General features: G+C 48.5%; 1 long non-coding RNA gene across 1 annotated transcript; it reads left to right on the top strand.

Moving 5' to 3' along the window:
- Positions 1-31: 31 nt before the first annotated feature.
- LOC131807326 (uncharacterized) lies at positions 32-4,851 on the top strand. Its single transcript, XR_009344393.1, has 2 exons — positions 32-268; positions 4,447-4,851. It is a non-coding gene; the product is annotated as an uncharacterized LOC131807326 (long non-coding RNA).
- The last annotated feature ends 4,654 nt before the right edge of the window (positions 4,852-9,505 follow it).

Genomic DNA, 9,505 nt, shown 5'->3' with positions numbered 1-9,505 from the left:
GGCCCCGCCCCCGGCCCCGCCCCCCTCTCGCTGCGCGAAACAGGAGAACCTCGCCTTCCTGCGGAGCTGTGGTCCCCCACAGGCTGTTGTGCCCGGCGTTTCAGCTGTGCTGCTCCTGGGTGGCGGGGCCCGGGGCGCACCCCCTTCCGCCCCAACCCAGTGTAGTGGGGCGCTGTCCGGGAGAGGGGCGGGAGAGGCGGGCGTCGGTCTCCGACCGTGAGCGCCAGTCTGCAGCGCCCTCTGGGCGTGGGCACCGAGCGTTCTCCAGGTGCGTTAGACTCCCCAGATCCCGGCGGCGGGAACCTTTTCGGGCTGTGCGGCGCCTCGGGGTGAAGGGGCCTTAAACCGATGGAGCCCTCCTCCATCCTCTGGTCCGGCTTCGGAAGGGGTCCCAGCGTCCCCACTTCCCCAAGGACAGGTTCCCACATGCCCTCGCCTTCTGCCAGCACTCCAGAAAGTGCTGAAAACTTGGGGCCTTACTTTGAACAGCAGGACATGCTCAGGACTGGCTGTAAAAGGGAAGGAAAAAAACGTTTTCTGTGTCTTTCTGTAGAAGACTACCTTCTCTCTTTAGGCTCTGAGTCTAAATGGAAAACTGAAGGGCTTTCTTCCCAGGTCAGGCCTCCTCTGGCCTGCAGATCTGAGGAGAACCACTTGAGTTGTGATCCTTTGTGATTCCGGGAGAGGCCCTGCCCCTCTCAGTGTGTCCAACACCCTTCAGGAACCTCTGTGCAAAAAGGTTATGGAAGGCCTGTGGGTGTAGTGCAACGGGCCTTGAGAGAAAAGGGGAAGAACCTGCCGGCCCTGCATGGCATCTAGTAGGCGGTGGTCATGGTGCCAAATGACCTTCGTACCTGGACCAGCAGATCAAAGATGGCGTGTCCTCACGCATCTTCTCCCCGCAGCTGGCAGGGCTGTCCTCCGTTGGCCTGAACTGGGAACCAACAAGGGCTTCTGAAGTGTCTTGGCCTCTCAGCAGTCCCCAGTATTTCTCTTTAAGCCATTTAAACATTCCTGAGTCTTGCTTATACAGGTAGGCTGAGACAATCTGCTGTGGGCCACTGGGTTCTCCTCCTTCCCAGCAGGCCGGTCCAGACCCATGCAGCCGCACTCCCCAACCAGAGCACTAAAAGATAGATGCCCTCCGAACAGCACTCAGCCCTATTTTTGTCCCTGCTCTGGAGGGACAGACCTTGGGTAATCCTGGCAACTCCCCATTTTGGGGTCTGATTCCCCAGGTCTGCCATGGGGATGATAGATGTTCATCAGGGTTTGGGGGACCTAATGTGTGGTCCCTGAGTGCCTTGGTATCACGGGTCACCCAATAGCATGACACCAGGCAGGGTCTCTCTGGGAGCTCTGGGTGTCCCGGTGGGTTAAAAAGCCCTTTCCGTAGAAAAGGAAATGTGATAAATGTGATAAATGTGTGTCTCCTGGGAGCTGGCTCCATGGTCTGAAGTTAGTTCTCTAGTCCTTTTAACCCAATGTGGAGGAAAAAATAGGTCAGTTTGGAATCTCCCTTTTCCCTCTGCATAAAATAGAGAAGGAGGGGTGGGAGGTTGATGGTCTTTTCAAAAACCACCAGTTTAGTGTTTCTTTCTGACAGTACATTTGCCCCAGATCAAGGTGGATTTCTCTGGGCAGACTGAGGGACCCAAAAGAGAAGCCACAAGAGGGCATGGACGGAAAGAAGGGAAGTAGAGGGTCAGAACTCGCTCTTGGCCCAGCTGCCCCCTGGCCTGCTTGCTTCTTCTCCAGCCCGATGTCAACAAACTAGCCTTTTCTTTGAAAGCAGCTGACATGAGCCCATATGCACAGATACAGCCATCCGCCCCCGCTGTGCTCATCAGGTCCCTACCTTGGGACCCACCCCCACACCCTCCAAGACCTTCATAAATCTAGCAACTAAAGAGTTAATATCTGACTGAGCTCAGGGCCTCTAGCCTCCTGCCTGGAGGAACCAAGGCAGGGTCCTCATCCTGATCTGTGTTCCTAACATGGGTTATGAAATACGTTCCGTAGCATCCCTGGTGAATCCCTAACTGCCTTAAATGTTTCTTCCCTTTCCCACTAAGAGAAAGAAAGTTCCAGGAAGGCAGGGCCAGTGTCTCCTGAACCTCATTCCTCTCATTCTTCCCAGGGTGTCATTGTGGGGCAATGCACACGGCTGCCCCCAGGGGGCGGCCGGCGGGGAGGGGCCGGACCACAAGAGGTGGGGCGTGGTGTCTGTGGGACCCTGGGTGCAGGGCTGCCCTTTGCTGAGTAGGCACCTGAACTGGCACAGGTGTCCTCAAGCAAGTCGGCAACTATCAACACTTAAAATGCTCTTAGTTCTCCACTCGGGAGCTCTGCCTCGGTGAGCTTACTCTCCCCAAGAGTTTTCCCCAGGGTCCAACGGGCATGTCTTAATCATCAGTAAAAGAAAAGTGATATAGGGGCGCCTGGGTGGCTCAGTGGGTTAAAGCCTCTGCCTTCGGCTTGGGTCATGATCTCAGGGTCCTGGGATTGAGCCCCGCATCGGGCTCTCTGCTCAGCAGGGAGCCTGCTTCCTCCTTTCTCTCCCTGGCTGCCTCTCTGCCTACTTATGATCTCTACCTGTCAAATAAATAAATAAAATCTGAAAGAAAGAAAGACAGACAGACAGAAAGAAAGAAAGAAGAAAGAAAGGTGATATAAATGTGAGTATTCCCACCCTGTGGAAAACTATACAACACTTTTTATTTTTAAAAAAATATTTTATTTATTTATTTGAGTGAGAGAGAGAGAGCACAAGCAGGAGGAGGGGCAGAGGGAGAAGCGGACTCTGGGATCAGGACCTGAGCCCAGTGCACAGGCTGACCGGACTGAGCCACCCAGGCATCCCTGTACAACAGTCTTGAAAATAAAGCAGGTGTTTAAGTCCTGACATGCAAAATTTTTCAAAGCTTATTTTTAGGTGAAAAAAGTAAGTAAAGGAGTGATCTTTATATGGTAGGGCCACAATTTTTTTTAAAAAACACAAAACCTGTGTAATGTACAGTGACTATGTATGTATGGAAAAATGTTTCTTCTAGGGGAGGAATATGGGATGGCGACAGGGTAGGAGAATTTTTAAGTCTATAGTATTATTCAGTTTTTAAATTTCAGGTATATCAATCTATATAGAGAGAGAGCTGGGTACCGGTTCAGTCCATTAAGTGTGTGCCTTCAGCTCGGGTCATGATCCCAGGGTCCTGGGGTGGAGTCCTGCGTCAGGCTCCCTGTTCAGCGAGAAGTTTGCTTCTCCCTCTGCCTGCCGCTCCCCCAATTGTGCTGTTGCCCTCTGCCCCCGTCTCTGTCAAATAAATAAAATCTTTTTTTAAATGGTAAAATTTACATTACATATATTTTACAATAAAGAATGAGAAAAAACTCCACCTCACTTGCAATACCTACCTCCCAAAATAATAACATAATAAAAACTTATGCAATGACTACTCAGTTTATCAAATCTTAACATAGTCTTTTTTTCTTTTCTTTTTATTATTTTCGTGTGAAATGAAACATTATCGATTCCACTGAGTCATCCCAATTTACCTTTTGAGATTACCCGTATTAATCCCTGCGCCTCTGGGTTGCTTGCCTTCCTTGCTGTGTTAGTATTTATGGGATGCATATATCACAGTTTGTTTACCCCCGGACATCTAGTTGTTTCCAGCTCTTCAGTATTATATACAATGTTGCCATCAGTTCTTGCACCTTTCTCCAGGAGTGCATGGGAGACTTTCTCTAAAGGTAGATACAGCTGGGTTTTAGATACAACTGTATTCAGCTTTTTAGGAATTGCTCTAATTTGCCCAAATTATTCTCCAAAAGGGTCCATAGCAATTTATACTGAGCAGCAGTTATGAGAGCTCCCATTTTTCCACATCCTCTATATAACTTGGCATTTATTGGACATTTTATATTTTGTCAGTCTGATGCAAGTAAAATATCTCATTGTCATTTGATTTTGACCGACCCTTATTATTATGAAATGTTTTACTGAAGCCTTTTATTGATGGCTGCTTGGGCAGACACTCCTGGTTGCTCCCCATATTTGTTTTTTTCTCCCTTTTTTTTCAGTGAAATCACTCCTACATTTTTAAAAAATACTTTATTTAACAGAGATCACAAGTTGGCAGAGAGGCAGGCAGGGGGCAGGGTCCCCACTGAGCAAAGAGCTGATGAGGGTCTCGATCCCAGGACCCTCAGATCATGACCTGAGCTGAAGGCAGAGGCTTACCCCACTGAGCCGCCCAGGCGCCCCAGCACCCCTACATTTTAACAGGCCTCTTGGCCATTAGAAATAAAGACTATCTTTGGCACCATGAGGATTTTGCCAGTGGGACAGGAGCAGAGATGGTGTCCATACACTGAGGGAGGTGTCAAAGGGAAGAACAGGTTCTTCTCCTTCCCTGTTTTTCCTTCCTCCTGGCTGGGATGCAGATAGGATGGATGCAGCTGGAGCAGTCATCTTGGACATGAAGTAACCTTGAGAACAGAGACCGCGCATGGCAGAGGACCAGGTAGAAGGAGCTTGGGTCCCCAGGCAACGAAGCAGCACACCAGCCTGGGACTGCCCACGCAGCTGTGTGCATGATGGAGGGATCGACTTCTGCGTTTCTTCAGACATGGTTATCCGGATTTTCTACCCTCGCCAGGGACCCTGACAATACACTGGTCAACCTGGCCTTCTGCACCTGCCCCAGAAGAGTGTGGGGAGGACCGTTGCGTGTGGGGAGGTGGGAGAAGGAGGTTTCTGAAGGTGCTGCTGATAGGTCCCCAGGGGGGGGGGGTGACCCCACTAGCTCCCCAGTCCTGGACTGTATTAAATTCTGGATTTGATTCACATCCCCTAACAACCTCTTTCCCCAAAAGAAATCTTGACGAGAAGGAAGTTGGAGGGATGGGGTGTTTCCATGCAGTCCCTCTGCTCTGCTCACATGGCTGGGGCCACTCTCACGGGGTGGCAGACATGCTACCGGGGGCTCCACAGGAGGTCTTCATCCTGGTCTGCAGGTGGCTCTGCTGGAGTCCAGGGGGATCCGTGAAGAATGAAAGGTGCGAGGTAGTTTTTGTTGCACGTTTGTTTTCGTGGAGAGCCAGAGCCGTGTAACTTACATGGGTCTGTTTGCACTCCTGGGCTCAGGGATGTTTGAAGCTGCCAGTGCCTGGGGCACTGAAAGTGGACTGAACTGCACATGCTGCTTCTCTGTTGCCATCCACACATCCAAATCAGAGTTACTTCTCTGAAGCCTTCCCCTGGGGGGGGGATTGTGTTTATCACCTGATGCTGCCTATCCCGCCACCCTAAGGAGACCTGAGGACTCTCTTGTCTCTGAGCATTTTTGGGTTCTGTTTTTTGTTTTTGGAGGAAGATGAACTGTTGTTCGTTCATTTGATAAAACGTGTCCAGAGCTGCAGGGCTGCCCAGCTCCACCTCGGGAGCAGCCTTTGTGGGAAGCTTGGACAGGAAGCTCTTTGGCAGGCAGGCAGGTGAGCCAACGCCAGCCTCACCCTGCAGGTGCCGTCAGACTGATTCATCTGGAGCCACTTCCTGGGGTGGGGCTGCTTGTCTCTGGCCCATGGCAGCCTGTCCCTACTTCCCAGGGACCGGGCATCTGAGACGCCGCCGGGTTTTCCCTGACTCAGACCCCTGTTGGCAAGAGGCTCAGGGGCTGATGTTCTCAGATGGCACACCGTGTCTGTCTCACGCACCCCTGCCGTCTCAGCTAGCAGCAAGATGCAATTTCCTCCAGCACGTTCTTAGCTTGGGCCTCAGCTGTGTGACCTTGAGCCAGTAAGTTAGCCTCTCTGTGTTTTGATTTGCTCCTCTAAGAACTGGGGAACTACCAGTACCTACACAGAGGAGTAGGACTAAATGAGATAAGCACCGTCAAGGGCTTAGCCTGGGCACAGCAGGCCTGCATGTCAGTGATGCTGAGGACAGGACAGGGGTCTGGGAGAGGTAGGTAGAGCCTCAGCTTCGCAGCCCTCTCCCCTGTGACCTGGACCAATGTGCTGAAGCCTCCCGAACTCGGATTGTTGTGACAATTACAGGAGAGATCACACACACAGCACTTAGCTCTTGGGGGCAGGCCTGGTAAACCGAGCTAGCAGAGAAGTGAGGCATTCTAAGGCCCCCGGGGAGACTCTCAGGTGGGCTCTAAAGGGGAAGGCAGGCAGGCAGGCAGCAAAAGGCTTGTGGCTGCGGGTACAAGCATGGAGCCCGGGCGCGTGGCGCATTCACCGCACAGACAGAAGGTGTCTCTGCCTCCCGGTACTGGGACTATATTGGGCAGAGGTGACCAACAGCCCCCAAGGCAGCATTTGGCTTGGAGAAATGTTTTGCCCTCACAGTGTTTTTTTAAAAAGGAGAGATTTCCGTAAGGAAATTGTATATAGGAATCCAGATTTCTGGTTTTCTAGCAGAATCAGAATCAGAAGGGCTAGTAAGCCAGGACCCCCAACCCTTCAGGGCCGCAACCAGCTAAAGCCGTGACTCGTGGAGTGCATCATGTGTTTCCCCACATCAGCTGCCCCTGGGCCCTGCGGGAGGCTGACTTCCGAGAGCCTCTGCACAGCCTCCAAGTGGGTTGGCTCTGGCCCTGTCTCCCTGGACAAGTCATCCAAGCCCTCTAAGCCTCAGCTTTGCCATCTGTAAAAGGTGTATAAGACTAGTCCCTAACTGGGGCACCTGTGGGGTTCAGTCTGCTGAGTGGCTGCCTTTGGCTCAGGTCATGATCCCAGAGACCTGGGATCAGGCTCCCGGCTCAGCAGGGAGTCTGGTTGTCTCTCTCCCTCTCCCCCGCTACCCCCCGCTGGTGCGCCCCAGCTCTCTTTCTCAAATAAAAAGAAGGAACGCTTGGATGGCTCAGTGGATTAAGCGTCTGCCTTCAGTTCAGGTCATGATCCCAGAGTGCTGGCTTCTCCCTCTGCCTCCCTCCCCTCCAAGCTTGTGCTCTGTCTCTTGCTCACTCTCTTTCTCTCAAATAAATAAATCAAATCACACACACACACACACACACATATATATATATATATATATATATATATATAGAGAGAGAGAGAGAGAGAGAGAGAGACCAGTCCCATCCTAACATAGTTGTCCTGGGGGGAAATGGGAGAATATATGCAAATCACTTAACACCTGGCACTTAGTAAGTGTCCTGTACTTTCCAGCTACTGCTGTTACTGCTTCTGGTACCAGCTCATGATTTCAGGATCAAAACTGACCTCTGTGGAGACTGGAAAGGGCCTGCCTTGATTTGGACGTTTGTTTTCTCCCCAGGTCACATAACCACAGTGTGGTAAGACATGCAGAAATCCCGACTGCCCCTCTGCTCTCTTCCTACCTCCTCCCAATTCTTGGCAACGCCTGATCTTTTCACCGTCTAGTTTTGCCTTTTCCAGAATGTCATGTAGTTGGAATCATATGGTATGTAGCCTTTTCAGATTGGTTTCTTTTGCTGAGCAATATGCATTTAAGCTTCTTCCATGTCCTATGGTTTGATGGGTCATTTCATCTCTGAATAATATTCCGTCGTCTGCATGTGTCAGTTCGCTTAACCACTCACCTACTGAAGGACATCTTGTTTGCTTTGAAGTGGGCAATTATGATTAAAGCTGCTATAAAAAGTCTGTGTGCAGTGTTTTGTGTAGACCTAAGTTTCCAGCTCATTTGGGTAAATAGGTAGGAATGTAATGATTGGGTAAATGTTAAGACTGCCTTTTAATCTCTAATACAGGAATGCAATCGCATTGGACTGATTTACATATTAAAAGTCTTGCATCTATGATATATGAAAATGGCCCACTTTTATGGTTTGTGTGCACTTTAGTTCCGTTTTGTTTTCAAGGTTGTTAGAGTTTTGTAGAATAACCTGGGAAATTTTCATTGTTTTCCATGCTCCGTAAAATGTACATAAACTAGGTAGGCATTGTATGTTCCTTAAAGATTTACAGAACTTGAGGTACCTGGGTGGGTCAGATGGTTACGCACTGGCCTTCAGCTCAGGCATGGTCTCCGGGTTCTGGAATTGAAACCTGCATTGGGCTCCCAGCTCAGCAGGGAGTCTGCTTCTCCCTCTCCCTCTGCCCTTCCCCTGGTTCATGCTCTTTCTCTCTGTATCTGTCTCGAATGAATACATAAAAATCCTAAAAAAAAAAAAAAAAAAAAAAAAAAAAAAAGATTTACACAACCTATCCCTTAAACAGTCTGGGCTCATGACCTTCTACATCTTTGACTACCTTCTTTTTTCTTTTCTTTCCTTCTTTTTCTTTTCCCCCTCCCTCCCTTCCTTTTCCTTTTTTACGATCTTAGCCATCTTTAGGTGTATGGTTCAGTAGTAATTCACATTGTTACACAGCAGATATCCAGAACTTTTTCATCTTGCAAAACTAAAACTCTATACCCATTAAACACGAAACCACTCTTGTTTCTATAATTTTAACTACTTTAAATAACCTCATCTAAGGGGAATCAGATAGTATGCCTTGTTGTGGTTTCACATATCATAATGTCAAGTTTATTCACCTTACAGCATGTGTCAAAAAACTTCCTTTCTTTTTAAGGCTGAACAATATTCCAGTATATGTATGGACCACATTTTGTTTATTCATTCATCTATTGATGGGCACTTGGATTGTTTCTTTTAGCTATTGTGAACAATGCTGCTATAAACATGTGCTAGTACCACACTTATTTTTTAAATAAAAAAATGAGGTATAATTGAAATATAACACTGTATTAGTTTCAGATGTATAACATGCATCATTCAGTATTTGTATATATTGTAAAATGATCACAATGTGTCATTAACATCCAAATACTGTGTTTTTTTTTTTTTTTTAAGATTTTATTTATTTATTTGACAGAGAGAGAGAGATCACAGGCAAAGGCAGGCAGAGAGAGAGCGGGAAGCGGGCTCAGCGCTGAGCAGAGAGCCCGATGCAGGACTCAATCCCAGGACCCTGAGATCATGACCTAAACCGATGGCAGAGGCTTAACTCACTGAGCCACCCAGGCGCCCCGCAAACAGTTTTACTGTTTTACTATTAGTATTATTACAGTATTATTACTGTAGGTTTGTAGTAAGTTTTGACATCAAGCAATGTGAGACCTTCAACTTGATTCTTTTGACTAGCTTTTTACTTTTATAGTTATTAGTCTATTTATGTTTTCTATTATTCCTTAATTCTGGAACTTGATATTTCCCTAGGAAACTTGATTTTTAATCTATAGTTAGACTTGTTTTTTAAAATATTTATTTGATGGATGCCTGGGTGGCTCAGTGGGTCAAAGCCTCTGCCTTTGGCTCGGGTCATGATCCCGGGGTCCTGGGATTGAGTCCCGCATCGGACTCTCTGTTCCGCAGGGAGCCTGCTTCCCCCTCTCTCTGCGCCTGCCTCTGCCTACTTGTGATCTGTGAAATAGATAAATCTTAAAAAAAAAAAGAAAAAAGATTTGAGAGGGAGATTGAATAGGGGGAGGGGCAGAGGGAGG

Source organism: Mustela lutreola, chromosome 9 (genome assembly GCF_030435805.1).
Source record: "Mustela lutreola isolate mMusLut2 chromosome 9, mMusLut2.pri, whole genome shotgun sequence".
Taxonomy (NCBI): Eukaryota; Metazoa; Chordata; class Mammalia; order Carnivora; family Mustelidae; genus Mustela; species Mustela lutreola.
This window is presented reverse-complemented; position numbering and strand designations above follow the sequence as displayed.